At 33.1% G+C, this 14,566-nt stretch overlaps 1 protein-coding gene across 3 annotated transcripts in view; it reads left to right on the top strand.

Annotated features, from left to right (window-relative positions):
* Positions 1–924: 924 nt before the first annotated feature.
* Positions 925–14,566, top strand: part of SNF4Agamma (SNF4/AMP-activated protein kinase gamma subunit) — a 763,121-nt gene continuing 749,479 nt past the window's right edge. For 2 of the 3 annotated variants that reach the window (XM_089595041.1, XM_089595038.1), the window contains exon 1: positions 926–1,545. The gene's annotated coding sequence lies outside the window, so the exon portion shown is untranslated. Of the gene's footprint in view, positions 1,546–14,566 lie in introns of all 3 variants that reach the window. The other variant, XM_089595039.1, reaches the window with a different exon arrangement.

The raw sequence follows: 14,566 nt of genomic DNA, 5'->3' as shown, positions 1-14,566 counted from the left end.
TGGTGGCGCTGTTTCAAAGTGTTGCTTACAGTGGGTTGAGGGATAGTGCGGTGGATAGCCGCCATTTATAGCACATGTCAGGGGCGGTCAATTTTAAATAGTAAATAACAGTTCACATCACACCACTCCACAATGCCATTTTACGATTGCGCTTTTGCTGCACTGATCAAGTGCGTAGGGGCAGCGCAATTATAGAAGAGGCCCTACAATGACTTAGGCACACAGCTGTATATCTATATACACTGGAAAATAGTGGGAGATACTGAAAATGGCGGAGCTAATCAGCACTGCGTGACCCTATTCGCCACACTGTCCCTCGACCCACTATATGCAACACCATGCAGTGAGCTTCGAGGGAGTGAGGAGACAATGTCCGCCATTTGAGGTTCATGGGAAAAGGCATGAGCTTGAAAACGCAGCATTTAGCATATGTATATATGCGTCGTGATATACATATATGTATGGATATATAAATACATACAAGTACATGACGTAAGTCCCCATGAGCCTCAAATGGCGGCTGACCAATCAGCAGCGGTTCCAACGGTGTCATCTCACTCTCTCGAAGCTTACTAGTGTTGCATATAGTGGGCCGAGGGTCGAGGGACAGCGTGGCGAATAGGGTCACGCGGTGCTGATTAGCTCCGCCATTTTCAGCACCTCCCACCATTTTCCAGTGAATATAGATATACAGTTCTGTGCCTAAGTCATTGCAAGGCCTCTTCTATAATTGCGTTGCTCCTACGCACTTGCACGGTGCAGCGAAAGCGCGATTGTAGAATGGCATTGTGGAGTGGTGTGATGTGAAATGTTTATTTATCATTTCAAATTGACCGCCACTGACATGTGCTATGAATGGCGGCTATCCGCCGCACTGTCCCTCGACCCACTGTAGTGTTGCACGGAGCCGCGAAAACCCACTCTTTTCAGGTTTGAGACACGCTCCGCCTTTTCATTGTGAACGTTCATCTTAAAGTTAGTGTGAAGGATATCTATGTGAATAACTCCAATATCTCATAAGAGATTAAACTTAGTTGGGTTATTATAAATTAACATTTATTTATTTTCAGAATTAGTTGCATGTCATTTTGTACTTCTTTACTTTTGAGTGTAATTTGTGTTTCCTAAAATAAAAAGTTTTACTTAATGCATATACTAAAAAGAATAATTTTTCAAATTTGTAAATCTTTACTTAACCCAACCGATACTGACCTATTGAAAATTGGTCTTCTGCTCGTTTACGCTGGATCAACAGATGTTTGAGATGTTTTAAGCGTGAAAAACAGTATTAATAAGTCAAAGTCTAACATTGATTGTAATGTATAAATAACTGTTGTCAAAAAAAAAGTATATTTTTGTTCCTGCCGTTGGATTTTTGAAATTTTCTCATACTTTGAATGTAAATTTCAAAATTTTTAGAAATCTCAAGTTTAAGACAAGACTTTTGTAATAACATGCCCTCTAATTATTTTTATTTTTCAACGTACTTTGAAAGTAATTAAATATTAAGGATTCATCAGATTCTCTACTCGTGCAATAAATTGGGTAAAAAATTTTTTTATTATTGTGTTTTTTTCTGTTACTCTAGTTATTCCTAAAGAACTGTTGAAACTAAACTATTTAATACAATTTTTATACCACCATTTTTTCCTTCATTGTAAGAAAGAAATACTCCACCATCAAGTAATTATGCGGCATAGAAATAGTAAGATTTTTACATGTTCTCACTAGTTAATAGAAAGTTTGTCAAAAATTATTTATTTTTAGACCAAATAATGTATTCATACTCAAGTTGTGTCTCACTGTTTTAAAACAGAGTGAATTATAGCCAAACTGCAATTCTGTTAGATAGTGTTCATATGCATGGGTTTGTAATTGTATTCATTGATACTTGACTGCACATAGATATAATTTAGAATTATAATTACATTTAGATGTATACACTCATATAAATATCAATGTTTAATCAGGAAGATAACAAAAATGTTTAGTCCATGTATGTCTTACTTGATTTATTCCTGTTTAATTTCTCACACATTTAGAAATTACAAAAAAAATAAGTATGATATTAGGCATAATTAGCAATTCAAATATATTCAATAAAATTGATCAAAAAACTTAAAAAATCACTTGTGCAAGCTTTAGTAGTTTTAATTAAAATTATATCGTTTATAGATTATGTTGAAGTATAGATAAAGCTTTAGTGTTCATCTTCATTAAAGCATTTATATTACAGGTTTTTCGGAAATTTTTGGATTTTAATATGGATGCTAAGATATATGTGTAAGTATTAAAAAAAAACTCTGTTACCATTGCAAATAAAGGAAGCATTCCAATACAAAATTGCTATTCAAATTAATTTAACGTACCCATTAACTTCCTTGATTTTTTTCTAAGACTATTTTCTTTCCCTTCTATTTGTCATGAAAATAAAGATTTCGTTACGATTTGTTGAGAAATAATATATATCCTACCGCATGGACAATGTAAACCAAATTTTATAGCTCCACAACATTATTCATCAATTATGTAGCAGTTTTATGGAAAAAAAAGTTATAGTTCAATTTTTCTAATTTTAAATAACCTGTTATGTTGAATACGTTTGGCGCAATCTGCCGTATTTTCACTATTTTTATACTAACTCTAATTTTATTTAATAAGCATACCACCATAAAAGGAGCACCTATTTCTCTCTTTTTTTTTGTCTTTCTAAACCGATATATATATATATACAAGTCTCAATATTGCAAAATTAACGTTACCACTGATGACAAAAATTTTTTTTTCAAGACAATTTTCAGTATAAATGTCATATTGTCATGTGAATCGATAGTTATTGCATAATTAAAAAAACTTTTCTACAAAAAAAAATTTGGTGTGACAGTATAATTAATTTAAGAGATATTCGAAAATTTCGTGAAGTTTCATTATTTCTTCAATTAAATCAAACAAAATGTTTAGTACAAATATTTTTTTTCAGGATAGACTAATCAAGTAGCATTACTGTTGTTGATTATGTTTGTACGATAACCTAATTTCATTAAAATTTTTTTAGCAATTCAATGCAGTTGATCTTTGAAAAATTCCTCCAAACAATACTCTCGATCTGTTTCAACTAATCATCCAAAACAAATAAAAATTAAGCTTGAATCACTTGACAATCAATCTTTTAAGATAATATGTACATAATATTCATCAAGCTAAAACTTGGCAAGATTAAGGTAGCTCCCTTGCGAAAACCTACGAAATGAAATATGTTTCACTCTATAGATTTTGATCTACTGAATCCAACAATGTCCTTGTTTATACCCCAAGCAAAATTTCGAGATATTTCAGATTAAAGTTGAACTGTTTAACATGAGCTGACATAGCAGAGCATCAAAATATCAGCTTTACAGGCATTTCCCATCTCACAATAAAAAACCTGAGCAGACAAATTATGATGTACTTGTAAAAAAATTTCTGTTCTTCTCAAGACTGTTATGTAAACTGCTGGTAATGGGGCATTTTGCAAAGATATTTGACAAGAAAGATGTAAAAATCATTTTTTTTTTTTTTTTTTTTTTTGATGGAGCGGGGAGGAAAAAGTCTTCATACACGGAGAGATCTCTGGTACTACGGTAGTATGTATAGCCGCGTGCAACAGTAGTATAGTGCGTCGTATACGACTGTAGCGCCCGCGTGCCACAACGAAAGTATATGGCTTCTGCTACCGTAGTATACAGGCCTCCGTGCAACTGTAGTGCGTGAACTATACTACCGTTGCTTCTGCCTTATACTACAGTTGCAACGCTGATATACTGAATTGGTATATTACCCCGCTTACCAACTTTGCTCGGGAGCCATACCAGATCGGTATTGACCCCAAGCAAATGTGCACACACACACACACACACATGAGTGTATATATATCAACGCCGCATCAAACGACGTACATATACATATATATACACTTATGTGTGTGTGTGTGTGTATGCACATTTGCTTGGGGTCAATACCGATTTGGTATGGCTCCCGAGCAAAGTTGGTAAGCGGGGTAATATACCAATTCAGTATATCAGCGTTGCAACTGTAGTATAAGGCAGAAGCAACGGTAGTATAGTTCACGCACTACAGTTGCACGGAGGCCTGTATACTACGGTAGCAGAAGCCATATACTTTCGTTGTGGCGCGCGGGCGCTACAGTCGTATACGACGCACTATACTACTGTTGCACGCGGCTATACATACTACCGTAGTACCAGAGATCTCTCCGTGTACACACCCCAGCTAATCGATCGGTATACTAAAATTTTTTGGAATATTTTTTTTTTTAAATCTTACATAATCTCTTACGGAATATTTAAAAAAATTTTATGAAGCTAAAACTGCAGTAGAATATTTTTAAAACGAATAAAAACGGTATGCTGGTATTACCGTGGTTGTGTACCTTTTACCGTGTACGTACTACCGCGGATGTCCTAATCACCGTGTCCGTATTACCGTGGGTGAAGAAAGTTGTATTTGCGGAATATAAAAAAAAATGCAAATTTCACCTGCATTTTCTACATGACTTATTTATTGTTTTAAAAAAATATTACTTTTTTTGTACTTGCTTATTCATTTAGTAGGAATCTTATACATTTTTGAGCACTCAGCCATAGATTTTCCAGAATAGATACTTTTCAAAGCTAATTTTAATGTCTCTGGAGAGTAACACTTTTTGTTTTTCTTTATTTCGATCGATTTCTTGCCTTTCTTGCCTTTTTTAGTTTTCTTCACCTTGGTTACGTTCGATCGACGTGCTTACCTACTAATTGTTTATACGTGTTAACTGTCGTGCGTTCTGTAAGTATAGGGTTATGTTTACGTACGCTCACCGCGGAAATACGTACACAATCAGTTAATGAGCGCGTTGTACCGAATACCGTGGAAAATAATTATTTACTCAAAATATACACAAATATTTCTGTTTGAATTGCATCTACATTAACGTCATTTTAGATTATTAAAATTGAAAAATTATTTTATATAAAACATTTCTTATTTTGAGCAAGTAATCATCAGTTTTTCAAAATCCACGGTAATAGGGCAGAGCACGGAGATAGGTACACTTACCCCTAACCTCCCCGCATGGGACAGGTCCGTGAGGACCACTCCCCTAGAAGACAAAAGGGCATGAGAGGAGAAAGAAGAAGGAAAATAACGGAGAATTTCGGAGGCCGACTCGCTCTCGAAGAGATGAGAGAAGGGGGCACTTACGCATCTGGGCGAAGCTAATGTAAAAATCAACATTATGGTTATAAATGACAGACGGTAGCGGAATACCAACGCTGATATACGTATATACCTATACATATACAAGTGAAACTCTCCTACTTGATTAGAGCAGTAGACAAGGGAGCTACCTTAATTGAGGGCTCAGAGGACAACCTTGTTAAAAAAATCACGTTATTTATTACGTGACGTTATCGAATTGTAACAAATCACGCAAATAATCGCGTGATGTGACAAAATCACGCTATTTATCACGTAATAATTAACGTGACATTATCGATTTTTAGGCGGGAAAAAATGATTAAAACAGGTTTAAGACTATTAATGTAGGTGAGAAAGATTAAAAAACATACCTGCTTACTTTTTTTAACGTGATAACTAAAAAAGAAGTAGTGCAATTAGTGGAGTTTATTTTTAATATACAAATTTTCACCGAATTTTTGTAAAAACTCCGGGCTGCGCCTCTGCGCGCTCCACTTGCCAACCCCTTTACAGGTAATAAGAAATATTTAATTTCCTAATATTGTTAAGTCAATAAATAGTTTGCTAATGTAAAATATTTAGTTTTGACTTTTATTTAATGCAAAAATTGAAACTACTGATTTTTTAAAAATTCATTTTTAATTTTACGCTCCCAAAACTGGTCTCCACTACTTAATTACAAAACGAATAAATCAATGACATTCAAAATTTACTGGAAGGAAACACATAAAAGACGGTAGACCTCATTTTTTTGGAATTTTATATTCAAAAATATTTTTTTGATAACTGAAACAAAAATTTTGTGAAACGAAGCCCCAGAAGGGAAGGAAAAAACTGAGCTCTTTTAACCTCATGTTAATTCCTTGATTCGTTGTGTGCAGTAATCTAAAACAGCGCTACCTGAATCAGGGGCGACTTCTGGGTGGGGAAAACTGGGTACTTGCCCAGGGCGCCAGAAAGGCAAGGGTGCCAAGTAAACAACAATGCAAAACACTGTGGTATTGCAAAAACAATTATTTCTAGTTCAAAATAAAAAATTTTAGTATAAAACTTCAACTATCACAATAAAATAATTCACCACTTATATTCTAAATTTTAGTTTATCACATGTTCTTCGGAATCAGTGATAATTGAGTATCAACAATAAACGATTAATAATTAAATATTATTAATATTCTACTGAAGTGTCACATGGTATAACTCAATTTGTCCATTAGTATCTTTCCTAATAAAAATGTGTTGCGCGATAGTCGATAAAGACAAGAACTTTTTTACAACAATATTTAATTAGATTACTACTTTTTGTAAAACTTTATTTCTCCGTAATTACACACACACCCACACACACCCACACACACACACACACACACACACACACACATACTCACATACAAATTAGTACATGGGACGTTTCACGTGCACCGAGAAAAAAAAATGTATTTTACTTTAAATTTTAGGGATTTGTAGTACTCCATGAGAACGCTATTATGTAATATTCTTAGGTTTTTGACCACCATTTTTATCGTCAGTCACAGTAACAAATGTTAAATTTTTCACTTTGACCGCAACCTTGTGAATTTTAGGGGGAAAATTATGCGAGTCAAAAAAAACAGAAATACGTTTTTGTTAGCATTTTTTTTCCATAAAATACGATAAAATTATTTTACAATTTTGTAGGTTGGGTTTTCAGTATATCACGGTAGTTTTTCATATTGAAATCAAAGTTTGGGCAAGTATGACAGCTTTATAACTTTTATTTATTTTTTTTTTTTCAAGCGTATGCCATCAACTTTTCTTTTAAGCCCTTTTTGTCCCAAAATGGGAAGCGAATTCGAATCAGTGTGACCACCAGAGGGCTTTACAGATGCACTTTTCTTCTACTTTTTGTATTTGTTAGAATCATCATAAGCATTTTGTAAAAAAGCTATATTATAACATGATTTTGAGGTCGCTGATAAATATCGTGGTCTTAAAAATTTAATTTAAAAAAAGGCAAATTCCATATGGCAGACCGATACTCAGAATCTTACTAATTTTGCATTTTCCAAAAATATGCTGTGATTTTTATACGATTTGTAGTAGACATCCGGTTGTTTTTTGGAAAAGTACAAACCCAATCGAAAATAATTACATAGTTTTGTTACCTATTTGAGTATGTATCAAAAATACGTCATATCAATATGTAGTATCTAATTAAAACCTTTCATTGAAACGTCTCCTAATTGTATCACGTCTTTTGTAGTCATGAAGTGTATTTCTATGTTAAAATAGTTTTGCAGTAGGATTACGACATGCATTAGCATAACCATAATACTAATATGAAATTAAAAACAAAAAAATTTTGAAACGTACTTTTCGTTTCTCGCACAAAATGCTTTGCGCCTTAGGGCATACTTTCCGCCTACTACTTACTTTCCGCCCATGGGTTGGAAGCTTCTGGGCAAGAAACTTTCTGTCCCTGCTGGACCAAAAGTTTATTCCCACCCTAGGGTGGAAAGTAATTGGTTATTTAATAATAAGTTGCACTTTCCGCCCTCGATACAAAAAATATCATTCTCACTTTAGGCATAAATATACAACAACCGTGCCCTTCCAGCGCGCAAGTTATACTTTGTGCCCTAGGTAAGAAATATACTATTTCTTAAAAAGCAAGCACCTTATCAAAAAACAGGACGACATGCTTTCTACTGTTAATTTTATGAAAAATACGAGTATGATCATTTGAAAAGCAAAATTTGTGAAATTTCGAGTATTGAATCTGCCATATTGACTTCACTATTCCGAAACATTATTTTTTACATCATGTTATTGATCAGCGAACTCTAGAACATACGATTAAATAGCTTTTTTATAGAATGTTTATGATTATAAAAAGAAAAAATATAATAATAAGAAGTGGGCATATTTAGAACCCTCCAATGACAACACTGATCAGCAGCCCATTTGAGAAGAAAAAAGATTTTAAAAAAGATGGCTTCAAAATAAAGCAAAAAAGATAATGGTTAAAATGTCATGATTCCCGAAAAGTCAATTTCTATATCTAAAATCGCTGTAATATACTGAAAACTCAACTTTTAAATTTTAAAATAATTTTATTGTATTCTACCGAGTGCATACTGAGAAAAGTTGTGTTCCAAAAAGTATAACAATTATAATAAAAATTACTATATAGTATCGGAAAGCTGAGACATACTCGCTATATTATAAAAATAACTATGCTGCACAGTAAAACCAGGTTATATTAAAATTTGTTATTTGACATAGTAATTTTTACTTTGTTCAGCAATAATGTAACAAACAGAGGATGAAGATAAATAGTTTTTTTGTGTATACATATTTTTTTTCCTTAAGAATGTAGATACCTACTAAAGTGTTATAAAAACATTTCAATCTAAAAAAGATCTACAGTGACTGGGAATTAAACCTCCGTCTTTTGTAGATTTTCTGTAGACCATACTGTTAACAACGGATAATCAGTTGATTTAAAATTAATTATCTGCACGTATATATTTTTAACCATTAAAACTCAAAAAATATGTTTCTCGTCATGATTACTTTAATATAACCTCTCATTTGGAAATCAATAGTCATGTATACCTATAGATGTTGTACAAAATCACTTTCGAGCACAGTAATTTTTACTATGTTGAATAGCAACGCAGTGGAATGAGAAATTTCACTATATCACAGAGCAAGTTCCACTTTAGAATGTGGGGCATTTTAAAATGATCACAATAAAATTTACCATGTTGTATAGCAAAAATTGTACTATCACAATTTTTTCTATATTAGTCACAGTAATTTTTATCATGCTGTGTAATTATTTTTGTACGGCTGCTGTACAATAATAATTATTTTAAATATAATAAACATTATTTTAAACGTCACAATTGGCGTCATAAGGGTATTATGTCGTAGCTTTTCTGAAAAATATAGAAATTTTTAGGAGAGTTCTTATCCTTTTTTTAACATCACTTTTGTCAGTGCAGTCAAATTAAGAAATTTAACATTTGTGACCGTCACTGAAGGCGAAAAAGATTGTCAAAAAATCTGAAATAATTACTAATTATTTTTCTTACGGAGTACTACATATTTCCAAAGTTTGTAGGGCTATATAGGGCGCCAAACTGGTCAGTTACCCAGGTTACCAGAATGTCTTTAGCCACTCCTGACCTGAACAGCAAGAAAAGGTGGTGCTTGATAACACGAAGACAAAGCCTCTTATGTGCTGCAAACTTTGTTAATTGTTTTTTGTAGTTTTAATGCGTTCTTGATGCCTAACGTATAGATTTTCAGTATTGAGAATTTGTGACATTTGCATATTAATAATAATAACTATAAATAAGCTTAAGGTTTTGCAAAAAAATGCTAATGTTGTGCTTTAGTTCAGTAGGATCCGCTAAGTGGCGTCGAAGTAAAATCGAAGCCACCTTCAAGCGAAGTTAGTGAGTCTGGTAATGATATTTTCAAGCAAAATGTCGATTACCATAGTCATTCACTGACAGTACGTCAAGAGCAAAGCTGTTAGTTGTGCAGCTGAGTATCCCAGCTACCGACAACACTCAAAGTCTGCAATGAGGAAGCAACCTTCGTTGATTTTCACTCTGGATTGCTAAAAAAATATTGGTGCCACGAAGAAAAATATTCACTTTCACTTAATTACTATCAATCTTATAGGTCATTTTATGGGCCATCTAACGTTAAATTATCTCGACAACAAATACTTTTGCACAACTATTTCCAAAGAATATTATAAATCAAATTCCGGCAATGAATTGTCCACTAATAGACTATATACAGCCGGCCACTTTTAAAACAAGTCAGGCATTCACTGGCAGATGTCACGAGCGGAATTGTTCGTCACGAGGCCGGGAACCTCAGCCACCGACGATCCTGCATTACACTGAGAAAAGTGGTGTTAAAAAAATTATTATAACTGTACTAAAAATTACTATATTTTTAGGAAAACTGAGCTATACTTACCTGATGACGCAAAATTATTACGTTTAAAATAATTTTTATTACATTTTAGGTAATTTTTACTATGCAGTAGACGTACAAAAATTATTTCACGGCATAAAAAAAATTACAATGTCTAATATAGTAAAAATTGTGATAGTACAATATAGTAAATTTTATTGTAATCGTTTTAAAACGTACCACATTCTAAAGTAGAATTTGCTATGTGACATAGTGAAATTTCTCATTCCACTGCATTGCTATTCAGTATAGTAAAAATTACAGTGTTCGAAAATAATTTCGTACGATGTCTATAGGTATACACGCCTATTGAGTTTCAAATTTGAGGTTATGCAAATGTAAATATTAAAAGGAACATATTATTTGATTTATCAGGGTTAAAAACTGATACGTGCCGACACTTAATTTTGAATCGACTAATTATCCGTTGTTAACACCTTGGTCTATACAGGAAACCCTGTAATTTTGTAACTTTATTGTGTGTATGATAACCAGTACACGTCCCCATATGTACTTTATTCACACTCGCGCAGACATCATGTCCCATGGTGTAGTGGTTATGGAGCCTGACTCAGAAGCTCAAGGATAAAGGTTCAAATCCCAGTCACAGCAGATCTTTTTTGAAATAAGAATATTTTTAAAATACATCAACATCTATGTACAACAAGAAAAACATATATATATATATATATATATATATATATATATTTAAATCTACATATATATATATACACACACATATATATATATATAAATATATATATATATATAAATCTTCTGATAAACATATATATTCACTGGGCAATATATATAATCGAAAGAAAAATATGATAAATATATAATATATTTTTCTTCTCTTACTTGAACATAAAAATTCTTTCTGAATAAAGTAAAAATTACTGTGTCAAAATAGCAAATTTTAATATAATCTGGTTTTACTATGTAGCATAGTAATTTCCATAATATGGCGAGTATGTCTCAGCTTTCCCATAAAATGTAGTAATTTTTAATATAGTTGTAACACTTTTTCTAACACCACTTTTCTCAGTGTAGTCTCTAGATTCAAACATTTAAGGAGGTTGACTACTTTAAGTAATTGACAGTCAGTTTTTAACTTAAATTTGTGCGGAGTTGAAAAAATGTGTAAAAAAAATTTCTGCCAAGTTTCAAAGACTCTGGGTGTTTATGGAATGAGAAACTGATGTAACAAATTTTGTGAGTTTTACATTCGTTCTTATAGGAGATCATCAAAAGCGAATCTTGTAATGAAAAATTTTAATACAGTTAACAGTCAGATTTGGTCAAAACTGTAGTCAACAGTAAATTAATATCTACCTTATAGTTATGTAAAACAATCATGGTGATAAAATGCGCATAAAAAAAAGGTGGCTTATCACCATTTTAAATGTCGAGCCGTTGCACCCAAATTAAAATCTATGGTGAAGTATCACTCAACGAAAGAATAGTTCAAATTTCAGAGTGTGTTACCGACGAAAGTCGAAAAAAAAGTACATTGAAAATTCAAAATTTCAGGATTGGTCTTATGCGGCATTTGAATTTTTTCATCAAAAGTTTTTTTAGCATTTTTTGGCTAAAAGTCAAGCCACATGCTACAAAAACTAAGAGCAGGTTGTTGAAATAATCTTTTTTTTTAATGAAATCCTTAAAGTCCAAGGTTACCGAGTGAAAAAGATATATGACGTGTTCAAAGTCCGAAACTGGATGCTAACCTCAACACGTAAACAAGTGGATTCGTATCTATAGGTATACACATTGAGTATGCTACTGAATGTTTTCAGTTGTGATAGTCCAATGTCACACAAACGCATAGTTCAAGGATGATAAGCCACCTTAATGAATAATCTGAATTGTAAGTACAACTCAATATTAAACTACAAGACATGTGTACGCATTTCTAACCTAAAAAAGGCACAATCAGACCTCTCTCTATCGTACCCCCCTCAAAAGGTAGTCAACCTCCTTAATCAGAAATCATCGATCCTCTCCAAGGTCTCGGTGAACCTCATAGTCTTACTAATATATAAAGAAAAGTCGCTGAAACCGTTGTAATCGCTAACAGCGAAAACTACGGAACCAATTTTTCTGAAATTTCGCAAACCGATTCTTGACACTTCCTAGATGGTTTTAGCATAACATTTATTATGAAAAATTTAATAACAATACCAATAAAAAAGGTCAAAGTTTCGTAAAAATACGCCAGATTTTTACTTTAGTTAAGTAGGATCTGCTAGGTGGCGTCAACATAAAATTGAAGCTACCTGCAAAAGAATTAAATAAGTGTGGTTATAATAGATAATAGTCGTGCAGCTGGGCATCCTGGTTACCGACGACACTCTTCTCCAATGGGCAAGTGACCTAAGTCTACTTCTCCCCTGATCCTCTAGGATTAACGAGTGCTACCAATAAAAATATAAATTTAAATGTAAGTCAGGGAACCAACGCCCTGAAAATTGAAAAATTCGCGTTTTTCAGATCTTTGAAAATTTTTTGCTCGAAAACTGTGGGGTTTAGGTATATACATCCCAATGGGTTTTCTGTTCAGAATGACTCAAAAAAACTAAATATATTTTTTTTAGATCGAAAAAATCTCTTTTACTAATTTGTTTAAAAAAAGTTAGTTTAAACAAATTGTGACCAGGTTGCGTGGTGGCAACATAAAGTTTCTTAATCTGTGGGATCTAATGAACATATTTATGCAAAAAAATTCCTTTGCCATTGATCTAGCACGACGCCGCCAATTTTGACCCGTCTAAATAATTCAATTTAAATACCTTCTAATACGTCAACTATTTAATCTTTGAGAACCTTAGTTCACGTAATCTTATAACCTCATAAGCTAATCATCTCTGAATTTCATTAGCCCTAAGACTCCATAACTTAATAACTTTAATCCTCTTAACCCAATTACCAACTTAAGCTTGGGTTCCTAACTCTGAGTTATAAGTCAATGTGCTGTGTTCTCTGACCTGTAAAAAAATTTGCCATTGAAGGATAAGTAAATAATTTTCACGCATCTGTTGTGGTATCTGACCTGCTAACTATCGAAGGGGTGGCGTAGCAAACGTTTCCAAGGATGTTTACTGTCTATTTTAAGGTACTATTGTAAATTTCAGCAGTAATTTGCCGTAATATTTATTCCGTCTGCTTAATGATTTTTTTTTTTCTTTATATTTTTGATATCTTGATCACATCTTTTTTCCTGATTTTTGCTAGAATCGGCCTACTTATCTGCAAAAAATTAAACATTAGAGGCGTTTCGTTACGTGAAATCCAAGACATCCTTAACCTCGCTCACTAAGTGCGTCATATACTATTAACATTGTAGAAACTAGCCTTATAGGCGAGCCTGATGCGCCCAAAAAATGCTTATAGTTAAAGCAATGATGCGTAATTGTAGCATCAGCAAAATAACCGGATGACACTTGGTAACATTGCAGAAGAAGCGATTTCCAAGCTTTCGTCCATTTATACTAATGCTCCCCATTCATCGAGAACCGAGATATGGGGCGAAATTTAAAAAAATTAAAAAAATTTTTTTTTTTTAATAATTCCGTGTTTCAAATCAGTCGGTACGTTTCGGCTGGAAAAATTGTGTGATATACGTTAGGTTTAACCATTCTGTTGACCGTAGTTAAGTTCGGTTAACAAGCAAAAAAATTTTTTTTCATCGCCCTAAATCTCGGTTCTCGATGAATGTGGAGCATTAGTATAAATGGACAAAAGGTTAGAAATCGCTTTTACTGCAATGTTACCAAGTATCATCCGGTTATATTATTTATTGAACACGCATATTCGTTCGTAATGTGAACTTCTTAATATGTCGCCATAGAATTGAAGATGTTTTTACATGCATTGAGTTCATCAGCAGGTGTTGAACGTGGGATAATTGTTAGAGTTTGCCGAAAATCGCCAGACAGTAAAATGAGTGCACCACCAAAGAGTAACCCAATAGTTGCTAGAATTAGTGAAATTAAAAATGTTTTTCCTATGCCGTTTGGCGCGTCTAAAAAGTACAATCCACCGTGTTGATTTGCAATTGTTTGCATTATTGTGTCATACATGATGCGCTGTTCCAGAAGAAATTTTAGAAGATTTGTTTTAACGACTGTATCCAAATCATGGACATCAAATTCAATGTCGCGTTGCAAATCCCGATCGAAAGCGTCATTTATAGGCCGATTTGGTGCACACATACCCAATTTAATTGTTCTCCTGTCAAAAATTGCCTAAAATATGTCTTTGATCAATACCAATGCTTAGTTATACACGTTTTGTATGAGTTCCATCTTTGGATTATGATTCGTTATTCGCAAACGTCGTAAAATAT

Source organism: Copidosoma floridanum, unplaced genomic scaffold (assembly GCF_036245765.1).
Source record: "Copidosoma floridanum isolate Cflo_tuat_1 unplaced genomic scaffold, Cflo_Japanese_pri ptg000024l, whole genome shotgun sequence".
Taxonomy (NCBI): domain Eukaryota; kingdom Metazoa; phylum Arthropoda; class Insecta; order Hymenoptera; family Encyrtidae; genus Copidosoma; species Copidosoma floridanum.
Note: the sequence above shows the minus strand (reverse complement) of the source record. Positions and strands in the feature narration are given on the sequence as shown.